The following is a 14,750-nucleotide window of genomic DNA, read 5'->3' on the forward strand; positions in this document are numbered from 1 at the left end:
TGCATTTATATTACAATATGACTTAAATTATTATGGGGAATTAAACTGCTCGAGTGATTTGATAAACTAAGTGTAATATAATCAACGCGCCACCACATTGTTTTAGTTTAGCCGGAAATGAAATTGTTTACTTCTCAGTGCCTGTGTTCATAACTATATTATTTGAAGCATTTTTAGTACTTCGATGCGTATACTATACTTAAATAACAGAAATAACGCTTTACATACTACGAAACTTGTTAATTATGATGTATAAATATGGTTTAAGGCTGAGAAATATTGCAGTCACAAAGTAGTTGCAATGTTTCGACTTTGTGTCGACTCTGTGTTGACACATGACACGCGCTGTCAAAAGTAATAATAAAGTTACTGGTATGTTACTGGATTTGCAAAATGGCTCCTTGTGTTGATTTGTTTTCAGATATTCTCAAAGTGTAAAAATGCCGTGGTCAGAGATGGGCATTAATCGATTAACTGTTTATTCGACTAATTAATGGAATAAAAAAAGTTAATTCTCAAATTTTTAACATAGATTGAAATTGAATTAATCTGAATATTAATCGAATAAATTATCGATTAAATCTCGATTGAAAGTTGACAGGGGGCCATTTTTGTACGTAAAAATAATAGAAATGTCTTGCATGCAGATGGTAGCAAAACACTTTGTCATAAAAGTCGAGATGGGTGTCGATATATAGGTTTTAGGGAGTGCCGATTTCGAAAATAATGACCATTTTGGATTCCAAAATGGCGGCCATGCACTATGTCATAAAAGTCGTCATGGGTGTCGTTTTATAGGTTTTAGGGGGCGCAGATTTCGAAAATGATGACCATTTTGGAATCCAAAATGGCGGCCATGCACTATGTCATAAAAGTCGTCATGGGTGTCGTTTTATAGGTTTTGGGGGGCGCAGATTTCGAAATTGATAACATTTTCAATTTAAAAATGGCGGCAATGCACTATGTCATAAAAGTCGTCATGGATATCGTTTTATAGGTTTTAGGGGGCGCAGATTTCGAAAATGATGACTATTTTGGATTCCAAGATGGCGGCCATGCACTATGTCATAAAAGTCGTCATGGATGTCATTTTATAGGTTTTAGGGGGCGCAGATTTCGAAAATGGTGACTATTTTGGATTCCACTTTTATGACAAAATACGTAGCCGCCATCTTGGATTATAAAATGATCATCGTTTTCGAATTCTGCACTCCCTAAAACCAATAAATCGACATCCGTGACGACGCAAGTTATCTTTATTTTCAGATCTAACAAATTGCTACAGAATACAAAGGACAAAAAAGAAGCGAGGAGGTAATGAAACAAGCAAAAATACAGATGATTCCTCGACGCAATTGGGTGATTCTTAAATTGTGTCCAGATTTTTTTTGTCATAAAAGTTTATATTTTTCACATATTACTCTCACAAGTTCCGTGACATTTCGACCTTGTAATTTTTTAAGTAAATGTTTTTGTTTATCTATGAGTATCTCACTAGAATAGTACAATCAAGGTATGTTTATATTTGATGAATGAAATAGTAACGCAAAAAAAAAATATATTTGTGTCTTATATTCCTGCCGAAGACTTTTATTTTACCTTTTCCTTCTACACAAGTTTGGCCAAGTAATAAGAATTTAGGGCTCTCAATTTTATTTTGACTTCTACAACAGTAAAGCTACGAGGCCATGTTTGGTATCGTTTTCGTATAAATTCGCAGTACCAAATTTAGTTAAGGTATCACATTGACACCATTCCGAAGTAAAAACATATAAACTTATTAAAATACTTTCTTTTAAACTCCTCTTCACGCTTAAACTGCTGAACAGTTTTAATTTAAATTTGGTACACATATATTTTGAGTCCCGAGACAGGATATAATAAGTTATCTCAAAAATCATCCTTTAAAGGTGTGAAATGAGGTGTAGGGGGGAATTCAGAATTGACTTCTTGAAGTTAATACTGTTTAAGTTTAGGTTTGAAGTCATGTTTTTTCATCATTTTTAACTAAATCAAAGATGTAGACCATCCCAAATTTCATATAAATCGGTTCAGCGGTTATTGATTTCCCGTACAAATTTCCACGCCACTTTTCACACCTTCAAAAGATGATTTTGGTTATAAGATCTATCCTATGTCCTGTTCCGGGACGCAAACTATTTCTATACCAAATTTCAACGAAATCGGTTCAGCGGTTAAGCGTCAAGAAGAGTTTCAAAAAAACCGGCCAAGTGCGAGTCGGACTCGCGTATTTAAGGGTTCCGTACATTAAGTCCGACTCGCGCTTGACTGCACATTTCTAATAGGTTTTCCTGTCATCTATAGGTAAAGAACTATTTTGTGTATTCAGACGGACATACATACAGACGCACGAGTGATCCTATAAGGGTTCCGTTTTTTCCTTTTGAGGTACGGAACCCTAAAAAGATTTATTTTTATTTTGTGGAATGGTGTCAATGTGATATCTTAAATGGATTCAGCACCCCAGATTTATACGAAAACGATACCAAACACGGCCTAGCACCTTCACTGATATAGATATATCAAGATAAAATTGAGAGCCCTAAATAAACTTTCAAGAGCGGATATCTCAAAAACTATTCAACATATCGAAAAAATTGACTGAATAAACTTGTAACAAATTAAATTAACTTTCATTTTGTATAAGTGGCCATGTCGCTGAGATGCATAGTTTCCGAGATATAATCGAAAAACGGGAAAATGGGACCTTCAAAGCCCCCTCTCTCCCCCCCGCTCAAGGGCTACGGCCGGGGACTTTTGATATGTTCACCTCCTAACTTGTCAAACCGAGTTACGGAGTCAAAAATTGTGTTCCGAGCATTTCCCTCTACAACTTTTGGAGCATTCGTTGCCTGACCTAAGTAGCTTATTGAATTTCTTTTAAAACTTTTCTGTAAAAGGTTGACGGGTGTTGGGTGTTTATATGGTTTCGGTCGATTATTATCATTTGCATTGACCATGATGACTTACTAGAATTACGAGCACACGAGACACTAATAGTAGTTTGACAAACCTTGGTTTTCAAGAGGTATTTTATATTGACATTTGCTGTCACAAATTTGCTGTCAGATTTAGTCGCAAACCGCACGCAAAGTGCACACAAATGTGTCGACACCTTGTTACGGAAAAGTGTAGACACGGCGACGACACTTTGTTTCGAAACAATTCTAGACACATTGTGTGGACTCTGTTACGACACATCTGACATTTAGTTACCACTTTGTGATTCTGCGACTGGAATGGTTATATGGGCAGTTGGTTTTTATACGTTTTTGTCGCAACAAATGCTTAAAACTTCGTTAACTAATATTTCAGTTATAATATTTCAATTTCGTTAAACTTATCTTTGATGAAAATTAAGAGAAATAGAATGGGTACCTACTTCTGTAGTATACTTTTTACTTAATCAGAGTTTTGCCAGCCCGGCGCACTTTAGTGTTTTTAATCTTCTTATTTTACTGTTTATTTTACGTAGGCACTTTGAAGCTGTAACTATATTAACATTTAAATACGAGTAAGTTACACAGTTATTCATGTCAATAATACCTACCATAGGAAAAAAGAGAATATTACAGCTATCCGTATATTATATGTTGCACCTTTGGTAGTGAGTCCGGGGCCCGTTTCTCAAAAGCTTGTAACTTGTAATACAAGCGGATGTCACTTTTTGATAGCTTTTCTTATAAAGGGACATCCACTTGTATTTTAAGTTACAAGCTTTTGAGAAACGAGCCCCTGTTGGCCATATCTTTCACTCGACAGGTCCCTTTAACAAGCAATGCAAGTAATTAAATTAGCAATGGATGCAAATGGGTCTCGACTCGCGTGATCAAGGAGCCAGGATAACTGTCCAGCTCTGCCATTCTAATCGCTCAGCGAGTCCTGGGCTCCTGTAACGATAACTTATAACTGATTTCTGACGAAGGATCTTAAGATCAAGATATACTGGTTATCCTGAGTTGAGTCGCTTGCGCCTACGCAACCAATGTGAATACATGTCTAGAGCGCCACATCCTGCGCGCGCTGCCTTCGGCATACTGATTCCGTAGCCAATGCCGAAAAGCAGAAAGATGTAACAGTGTATGAGCTGGTACAATCTTACTGTCTTCTGTAATTGCAGTGTAACCTTTCTGATGCCGCGTGGCGCCTGCTCTATGTCGATTAAGTGTCACGAATATATGGACTTCCATACTTATGTAACATTTAACACAGTCATGTGTATTTACTTAGGTAGGTCTGTACTAATTATTGGTAAAAACATTTTTACGTTTTTAACTCTTCTCTTAAGTAGGTAGGTCCCTTTTTAGAACCTTTCTTTTTGTATTGCCAAATATATACAAAATAGAATTCCAAGGTTCATGTTTAAGTATGTAAGTTTTTGTTATGATTGACAAAGCATTCTGCAGGACTCATTCCTGTCTGGCCAAACAGTCATGTCACCAAAAAGTCTCGCGCTCCGTGTACCTACGTTTTAAACTTCAAGTTCTGAATCTGAATCAATCAAGATTTGAGGAGTTCATTCACTTCCTCGTAGAACCCGTCATCAGAACTGGACCTTAACAAAAATGTTCCTATAAACCTTACTCGCTTAACAAATGCCACCCGGTCTTACAAAATTACAAAATAAGGAACATAAAATAATGAGATAATTCTTAATATAAAACGTCCATCAAAGTATTGCTATTGATATAGTCGTATCATCGAGAGCGTGGAATTGCATATGTAGTAGTATTGTTTGTTTACAGGCATTCTATATTTGAATTTTCTATTTTCTTGTACTATCAGCATACAACCACTACAAATGCAATTCCATCTTCTCGATAATTCAACTATAACGTTGTAAAACTTATAGACTGTAGTTAACTGAATCACTAAATAAACAGAATCCTAAGAATACATAGGTACCTAATATCGTTAAATTATTAGAACCAAGATGCAAAGATAACGTTATCAAGACTCGATCCCTTATTTCAACCTGGATACCAACAGCCCGGCTAGCTCAGTCGGTAGAGCATGAGACTCTTAATCTCAGGGTCGTGGGTTCGAGCCCCACGTTGGGCGCATCTTTTTGTATTTTATTTTTACGCAATTAAGAACAATTTATGCTATAACTCATTATTACATGTCCTTTTATGTCGATTATAATTGTAACAATCAATCAATTGTCGCTGCGTGTGTCACGGCTGAGTCACACACATGTCGGACTGCAATTTCGTATCTATTTCGATAAGGAAATAACACAGACAGTTATATCGTAACTTATTGTTGCCTACCAATTCCCTAACAATCATTCCATTAGTTATAACACATATAATATTTACAATTAAAGGTGTTCGCTTCCTTTTATCACGCCTTTTTTAAAATACTCGGCCTTTTTACTCATATTCAGAATAACGAAAAATAAACTATCCCTATAAAAATCACAATAGACCTCCAAAACGCAGCCGCGATGCAAATTGAATCGGGTTAAATAAAGTATGCAAATATAATTAAGTCGCACGTAAATCCCGTGATTTTTCACCTCCGATCATCGCCCGGGGTGAACGCGTAAGCTGGCTGTGTTGTTTCAGTAATTAGCGAGCTCACTAGTGTTTATCTCAGACCAACCAGTATAAAGGGGCCCACTGATTACCAGTTTGCCGGACGATATCAGCCTGTCAGTTGTTCGGAACTGTCACCTTTTGCGTTTAACTGACAGGCTGATATCGTCCCGCGAACTGATGGTAATCTGTGGGCCCCTTAAAAGCTATCCTCGAGGTTCGCAATAGTTACGAATCAGTAATATCTTATAGTAATTCTACATTGAAAGGTGGAAATTTGCTGCTTAAAATGGAATTAAGCACCAAAATGATTGACATCGGAGATTTCGCGTTTTCCAGTCTTGCTCGTCGCCGATACATTCTTCGCAGCATTCACCTACCGCAGCTCACGCAGTAGGTAAGTTATATAGATTAATTTAAAAAAAAATAGCTAGGTTTTGGCCAAGTATCAGATCAAAGCTCATCAATCTACATATAAACTCTCACGTTTTGTACACATAATTAATGTCAATTAACGGGCCTAACGCAATTAAATTTCATAATTTTACTTTTTTTCTGACGTTTCAGCCAGGTTTCCGTAGCTGTGGTCACTGGTCACGGAAGACAATGAAAAAATAATGAAATGGAAAATAATGAAATTTAATCGCGTTAGACCCGTTAATGACAATAATTATGTATCCAGATCAGTTCTAGTTTTAACCCATTCGGCGCCAAACTTATTTCGGTCTTTATATAAATTTTTCATATTTAATTACATAGTTATCCAACTTGTCACTTCGTGCAACATCGAATATCGATCAAAAGCTTTATCAGGAGTTCCCACTTAAACTGGTACCCTTTCGCGAATGGTCAGATGCTACGTAAATGCACGGGCTTTATTTAAATCACGCCTTACACAACTTACACCACCCTTTATTAAAACAAACGAACTGTTTGGTACGGCTCCGGGTCCAATTATTCTGTAATCCACACCCACTGCGTACCCTCTAATTTCGGGAATCGGATTTGTCGGTAATGCTCGACTGTCGCATACAATCGGATTTGTGCTTAGGTACGTAGGTATAACAGTGCTTCCAATCGTTTACCAAATGTAAGTCGGAGGCTGAGTTATGATTGCTAGGTACAAGTATAACAAGTTGTTAGGCATAGTACTAACAACTAGGGGTTGTTCGAGTTGTTAGGCGTAGTACTAACAACTAGGCAGTTGGAAGTGATCCTGTGGTTGGATACTGGTGACAATGACTTGTGTGATGAGTGCGGAAATTACATATGTATGAATAAGTTATAAATAGCTTAATTATTTTTCTAAGATTGTCCTCCAATATTGAGTGTCATTAAATTTTAATTATTACGACGGCTCTGAAATTACTTAAACTCTGGTTGCAAACCAGATTATATAACAAAGCTTTCCGGTATTTTAAAAATTATACCGGGTTCGATTCTCGGCTGAATACGTTTTGTTTAAATGCCTGGTAACATAGCTATCTCCTATATGAATACCGTTCGCTCTTATAAAATGAGATCGCCTATGTCCAACAGTAGGACGTATGTAGCCTGCTGATGTTGATGATAATAATTATAAACTAATAAAATACACTGGCCAAACCACAGTACAAATCGTCAATCAAGAGTAAAAAAAAAAGTGGACTACATATGTACATCTGACTATAAAAGTATTATTGTCATAATATTATAACAAATGAGTTTAATTAGACTCGTTGAAGTATATATCATATTTCAGTTATGTAAATTTTGAACTGCACGCCATCTAGCGGCGAGTAGCGGTATTTTTGGCATCCATCATATTTCAGTTATTTTCATTTCGATATGCACGCCATCTAGCGGCGAGTAGCAGTATTTCATATTCGTTTGTAAGGGGTTTGTAAGCTTAAAAGTGATACCCAGATACAGTGTTAGATGGCAGCACATATTATAATAATAAATAATTATGGATTCTCTGCCTCTAGCTTGCCTTAGCCGGCCGGCTAGAGTGGAGTCGTTAGAGCTATAAGCTCCAGGGGTGGAAGTGAAATATGCATAAGACGCGAGTTGGCACAGTGGCTGTTAACAGCCACTGGATAGAAAGCGGCGCACACCTCTCGACACCCCTGAGCCGCTCACACCGGTGTTGCCCTTAAGCCATCCCAGATGTCGCTTTTTATGGGGGCCCATCTTGTGAGGGCGAGTCACCGTCTGCCGGAAATAAAATTGCATACCGTTTTATTAGGCAGGCGTCCGGTTTTTTACCCCATAGCTCAGTATTTAGTCCATCGCTTTCACCCAATAACCTAGTTCATTTTAGATTCCATCAACTCTCAATAGCCCTTACACCCTGGTGGGTGCTGCCTCTGCGTGCGTCCCATGACACGGGTAAGGGCAGCATCCGCTCGGTGTACCCCTTACATTTCATTAAAGTGTCAAAAGGGCCTCTATGTGTTGGCTTCGGCTCCGCGCACGCCTCCCAAAGGTCCGGAACACCATTGTTCCGTAATGGGAAAGACATAAAAATAATAATAATTATGTATAAGCCGCAAGATTAAGTCAAGTAGTACATAATGTATGATAATATAAAGTTTACCATTTTATATCATGACAGTAAACTTAAATATTGAAGTACAGTAAAGGGCCATAAAGTTTGCACATCGGAATTTCGGCTTCGTAGAGCGTTATCTCTTTCATTCTCGTTGCCTCCAATATTCTCTTTCTAAATACCGATGTGCAAACTTTATGGCCCTTTACTGTAATAACATCAAATTAAAGTCTTAAGAGGTATATCACTATTTCAACTCCTCACTTCATGCCGAAATAGCTCAGTTGGGAGAGCGTTAGACTGAAGATCTAAAGGTCCCCGGTTCAATCCCGGGTTTCGGCAAAATTATTCTTTTTTTTAGCGCTTCTTCGTTCTTCTTCATCGTAACGATGCGGCTGTTATTTGAATTTTGACAATATTGGAAGATACGAATAGACACTGTATTTTAAGTACCAGGTAGCAGTGAGTACGTATTGTTTATTTAATTAAATTAGCTATTCTTTCGACAGTGAACTATAAAATAATATTTAGTTACAATACATATACAATATATATATTTGTGACGTTCGTGCAGGTACCTTGTGGCGGTCGGCGCTTAAGCTATTATTATAATGATACAAATAAGATGCTACGTGACGTAAGAAAAGTGCTTCCAGTACCTTTACCCGGTGGAACGCCACATTTTCGTTAAACTGTGAGCTACTCACTACTCACACTGGCTGCATCCGTTTCGCACGTGCAAAATGAAATAACGTCTATAACGAAAAAAGGGGATAATAGTCTTCACTTGCAAAATAGAAATCAGAAGCAGCAAACTAAAAAAGTCTGCATCGGCCGGGAATCGAACCCGGGCCGCCCGCGTGGCAGGCGAGCATTCTACCACTGAACCACCGATGCTCATGAACTTCATTCTGAAATTACGTTTCTGGTCATAAAACAGTTAACATACAGTTCTCGCTTAATTTTTATTAGGGTTCCGTACCCAAAAGGTAAAACGGGACCCTATTACTAAGACTCCGCTGTTCGTCCGTCCGTCCGTCTGTCACCAGGCTGTATCTCACGAACCGTGATAGAACAGTTGAAATTTACACAGATGATGTATTTCTGTTGCCGCTATAACAACAAATACTAAAAACAGAATAAAATAAAGATTTAAGTGGGGCTCCCATACAACAAACGCGATTTTTGACCGAAGTTAAGCAACGTCGGGCGGGGTCAGTACTTGGATGGGTGACCGTTTTTTTTTTGCCGTTTTTTGCATTATGGTACGGAACCCTTCGTGCGCGAGTCCGACTCGCACTTGCCCGGTTTTTAGTAAAACATTCTTGTTTACATCAAAGAGAATTTGTATGATGATTTTTATTACTGTGTATGCATATAACGTGTGTATAATTATAATTTTACTTAAATAACTTATACATAATATCTGGGAGACCGAGCTTTGCTCGGAAAACATATAAAATCTCAAAAATGCGCGTTTCCCCAGAGATAAGACCTAGTTAGATCGATTTATCGCCCCCCAAAAACCCCCATATAGCTAATTTCATCGAAATCGTTACAGCCGTTTCCGAGATCCCCGAAATATATATATAAATAAACATACATACAAATAAATAAACAAGAATTGCTCATTTAAAGGTATAAGATAATAATAATATACAAAAATTGCTCGTTCAAAGGTATTAGATACATAATATACCTACATATGTAACTCCTTAATTGCTGATTCACGACATTAACAACGTCCGAAGCGGAAAACTCGACTTAATCTCTATAATCGAAAATTAAAAAGGAAATAAATTATTTTTGTAAAAAACGTAGTCACGATAAAGGTCAATCTCCTGGTTATTCACAGTAAGTTCATCGAACTGAAAATAATTAATGTGAGTGTTATTTAGTCTCCGACCGGTAAGGCTTTAGTCTTTTAAATACCTTATGTATGTTTTTTCGCGGTATTACCATTTTTTAGTTCAACGAATGTCCCACGGTATTAATACTAATACAATTTGCCTCCAATGAAAATAAATTGAACAGAGTAAAACCGTATGGAGTGAAAAGCCTACGAAGAGAGAACTCGCCTAGCGGGTCACTGGCAGTAAATCTTTTCAGCTTTTCCTTAAGGTTGACTGGTAGAGAATGCCTCATGGCATTAAGTTCGGCATATGTACACTTAGTTTTTCTTTTGTGCAATAAAGTTTAATTAGGTAAATAAATAAGAGCTTGAACCAGCAGTAGACTTCGGTCGGTTGATATGATCGATTCCCTGACATTAAGTAAAAATATGGTTGCATACAAATTACTCAAAAATATGTCCCATAGTTCTTTTTTCGCCGACATAAGAGCTATGGGACATAGTTTTGAGTAAGATCTGTGCACCCATATTTTTACACTTGACTGTATTTTTCCTTAACTACATTTTTTACTAAGATAAAACTTTGTTCTTTGGTTTACCCAACTTGACTCGATAATTTTATTTTATTTGCACAAATAATCAACGCCGATTAATTGACTTAGAGGGCAGTGATCTTGACTAACTGATACGAGTGTCATTATCGGCACGAACCATGTTAATATTTCCATTGCTGAATCAACACTGATTAATGTTTAATAACAAATTATCAAGATATGATATTGCATCAGTAGTGCCATGTTTTATCGAACAAGTTAATTAAAACTAAGTGTAAAGATTTTCATTTATACTTATCGAAGGGTTCATTGACACAGCTGAGCCACGACTATTATTTCCACCATTACAAGCACATGGTCTCGTTGAAAAATGAAATACAAGCTTGTTCATATAAGAAACCTGTATATGTATATGGTGGGAAGATTTGCTGGCTATGGATGAGGTCCTGGTGGCTCAGATGGCAGAGCCCTGGAGTATCGGTCCATAGGCCGTGAGTGCAAGTCTCACCCAAGACAGTAATTTTTGCACTTTTAAATTTATTCTAACCTTAATAGCATCGTTCGCAGACGTTTCTGCTTGTTAAAAATTAAAATTAAGATAGCTAATATTAATTAAACTCCTTAAGGCACGGTCGGACTTGTATAAAACTTATATACGAGTATGTGACTATACAAATATAAAAAGAGTTTAGCTTAGCATACATATAAAAAGCGTAGCCTGTGAAGTGTCACAAGTAGAAGTTAAGTGTTCAGGCGATTAAAAATAATTCGCGTCTGTTAGATCCAAGATTACGTTATCAGGAATGAAGTGCAGGTGAGCTCCCAGACTGCACGTTAACGTTTTAAAAAACCGGACAAGTGCGAGTCGGACTCGTCCACCGAGGGTTCCGTACTTTTTACTATTTGTTGTGATAGCGGCAACAGAAATACATCATCTGTGAAAATGTCAACTGAACAGGGAAAACGCGCATTTTTAGTTTTTATATGTTTTCCGAGCTTTGCTCAGTCTCCCAGATATTTTTGAATAATTCGCAATGATTTTTTCTACTTTACCTGCAACGATAAATTTCTTGCAGGTACCTATGGGTAGGTATTCTATAAAACAATTAAATACAATCATCAATGCAACTAAAATATTAATTTTAAATACATATACTCGTACGTTAAACATAGTTGCGTTGCTTTGTTCAATTAGCGTCAAAGACATAAAAGGATGAACGACCTTTAGGTGTCCTTAACGCGAATTATGTCTAGATGCCGATATAACCAAAACTAATTCGATAATACTTGGTCTGTTATCATCGAAGACTGACAGGGACCCATTCATTACAAGTGTCACACATTTATATTGTATGACCGCAATGGAGCGCTACGCGGTCGCGGACGTCGCGGTACCACTGACACGCGTTACAGACTCGTTAGATTCTCACTTTATCCTCTTTTTAAGAAACGAATTATAACTAGGTACCATAGTATGGTATGGTAGGTAACATGATTCAGTAATTAAAATAATTAATACATTAATACGTTAATATATTAATACGTTCGGATGATTTAGTAATTATTGGTTTCGTCTAGACATGTGTCGTTCACGAGTGAGTGATTTAAATGAACTATATCTTTTGATTGAACTCGCTCACTCTTCAACTCACTGATTATTTAACTCGCTCAGTCGCTCATCTAACTCAGTGTTCCTTGGGCGCTCTTTCCCACTCATGATCCGAGCGTGATGAGCGAGGAGCGAATGAGACGATGCGAATAGGTTTCGGTGCGGTTCGGAAGAATTCGGAGGGTGTCGGCCAAACATAGCGAAGTCGTGTCGCGTGATTTGCTATCTTGGTCGCACTTATGGCTGTGTATATCTGATTGATTGACATTTCCCACTACTCACTCTTGAACAATATAGTCTACAGATGCACAGAGCGAAATGAGCGAAGTGAACGAAATGAGTGATATGTATATAGGTATCACCGCGAGCGAGAATCAATCTTTTCAACTCAGTGAAGCGTTTTGCGCATCTCTAGTTTCGTCATTCGTACCTATGTCGCTAGTTCTCCTGCTACAGGCCAAAAGTGCAGGTAAGCGGACCTGATATGATTCTCTAGTCTCCTCTCTGTGGCGACTAAACCTAACCTAATCAATGAAGCACGGTGTATCGCCATCAGGCATGCTACACTGACAATTAATTGGCACGTTGCACATTAAAAAACTCATTAAACAAAGTATGTGTGCGGTTACGGTTACGCTGAGAATAATGAGTTATAGAAACAGAAATGATAGTAAATAAATGCAGAACAGTAATTTGCAATAAAAATGTAATAAGGATGGATGAAATAAGACCAAAAAGTAACGTAACCTTTTTTCATTATAACTATTATAAGTAGGAAGAAGAAAGGTATCATGTCCAAAAGAAGTTTACCGCCAACGTTGTCAAGATATGTCGTAGCTTGGTCGTAGCAATAAGAATTCAAAAGTTTCACATCAAATCGAAATAGGTCGGAAAAGTTGAGTTATACCTATTATATTACAGGCACGATCGTGTTTTGGGTTATGCAGGGGACATGACTTGAGCGTTTCTTTTATTTTTTTCAATTTTTAAGGTTCCGGTACCCTTATAGAATCACTCGTGCGTCTGTCTGTCTGTCCGACCATTCCCCCCCTTTATCTCTGAAACGACTGGGCCTAAAATTTTGAAAAAAAATACACAAAATAGTACTTTACCTATAGATGACAGGAAAACCTATTAGAAATGTGCAGTCAAGTGTGAGTCGGACTTATGTACGGAACCCTTGGAACGCGAGTCCGACTCGCACTTGACCGGTTTTCATATATTGTGACCTATTTTGCCACTTTTCTGTTATTTCTACTCAGAATCACGAGATCTTTCGATCCTAATGGGATAAAAAAAATTCCCAGAGTTTTTTTCCTATTATGTTACCATTTCCACATAAACTTTGTATGGCGGTAACAAAATGGAAAGTTTGAAAAATGTATGGAAATTTTAGGACAATTTTTTTCTCCTATAGGATGAAAAGGGCTCGCGATCCTGACTATAAATAACACAAAACTCGCAAAAAAAGGTCACAATATATAAAAATGGCAAAAAATAAAAGAAACGCTCACTTGTAGATCATTAGTAAACTCGCAAGGTCATTAGGCCAGTGCGGCGAGGTCGCCCATCCCAATCCCCGATTGTCCCGACAAAATGCCGAATGACATGACACCGGTCATCGACGTAGGTTACTTACAATCTGACCTGTCAATTGTCATCGCTTACCAACCGGACCGGGGGCGTTTGAGATGAACCAACTTAATATGTGTGATCATGTGAAAAGTTATTATGGTGCCAGGTTCTGGTTCGCAGAGTCTAACGCTATGCCATATAGGTAAGCGGTATAGAAATGCACAATCTCGACAAGTAATTCTTAAGATCTGATATAATGCGCTTCATTAAGGATTGAATCCAACGCAATTGTCAAAACGTCTTGATCTATCAAGCTCTGGCAGGCACCAGCAAAGAGTAGTATAATATATAGGGCACCAGTTAAATATTTTATGGATACCGGTATTTGTCGTATTTATTAGGTTCAAGACACTTAATGATCAGACAATAAATGCTATAAGTCATAACTTGTTATACATAATGGAGAAATCATTTATTTATAATACATACAGTATATAATTATATACAGTGGTACTACTAAACGAAAATAATAACTAAGCTTAAATCTAAAATAGGCCCTTGAGACATTGTACCAAGGATGCTATACATAATTAGGTGACAGGTACCTAGTTACATATAAATATTGTCTCCTATGACTTCTCAATTTACTTATTCGATCTTTTCAGAAATCTTATCTCATTGCAGTGTTTCTCAAAGTTTTCGTAGCCACTTAGATAGGTATATTTCAGTTAAATACATTGGATTATTTTATGAAGTTCTAATGAAATTACCGAAATTCTCATTGTGAAATTTATCACCTATCAAATATAGGTACCTACTTTTCGATATTTACTGTACTACCTACATCGATCGTATACATTGGGTTAGGTTAGATACCATTCGTCAGTAGGTAGAAAAAACAAAGGAAAATAAATATTGGAAAGTTTTGCAATCACCAGTTTAAAGTAAAAATAATTGCCAAAACTAATAGTAAGTTATTTTAAATATTTCGATACCTACATTCAGAACTGGCGAACACTAAATAGGGACGAATGAGAAAAGAGGCGGAGGCTTCTGTTCTTCCTAACAG

General features: G+C 37.2%; 3 non-coding genes across 3 annotated transcripts; 2 read left to right on the forward strand and 1 right to left on the reverse strand.

The window, feature by feature from the left end:
• The first annotated feature begins 5,009 nt into the window (after positions 1 to 5,009).
• On the forward strand, positions 5,010 to 5,082 carry Trnak-cuu (transfer RNA lysine (anticodon CUU)). The gene has a single exon. It is a non-coding gene; the product is annotated as a tRNA-Lys (tRNA).
• Positions 5,083 to 8,360: 3,278 nt separating this feature from the next.
• Positions 8,361 to 8,433, forward strand: Trnaf-gaa (transfer RNA phenylalanine (anticodon GAA)). The gene has a single exon. It is a non-coding gene; the product is annotated as a tRNA-Phe (tRNA).
• Positions 8,434 to 8,917: 484 nt separating this feature from the next.
• Positions 8,918 to 8,988, reverse strand: Trnag-gcc (transfer RNA glycine (anticodon GCC)). Its single transcript has one exon. It is a non-coding gene; the product is annotated as a tRNA-Gly (tRNA).
• Between the last annotated feature and the right edge of the window lie 5,762 nt (positions 8,989 to 14,750).

This window comes from Cydia splendana, chromosome 13 (genome assembly GCF_910591565.1).
Source record: "Cydia splendana chromosome 13, ilCydSple1.2, whole genome shotgun sequence".
Classification (NCBI taxonomy): Eukaryota; Metazoa; Arthropoda; class Insecta; order Lepidoptera; family Tortricidae; genus Cydia; species Cydia splendana.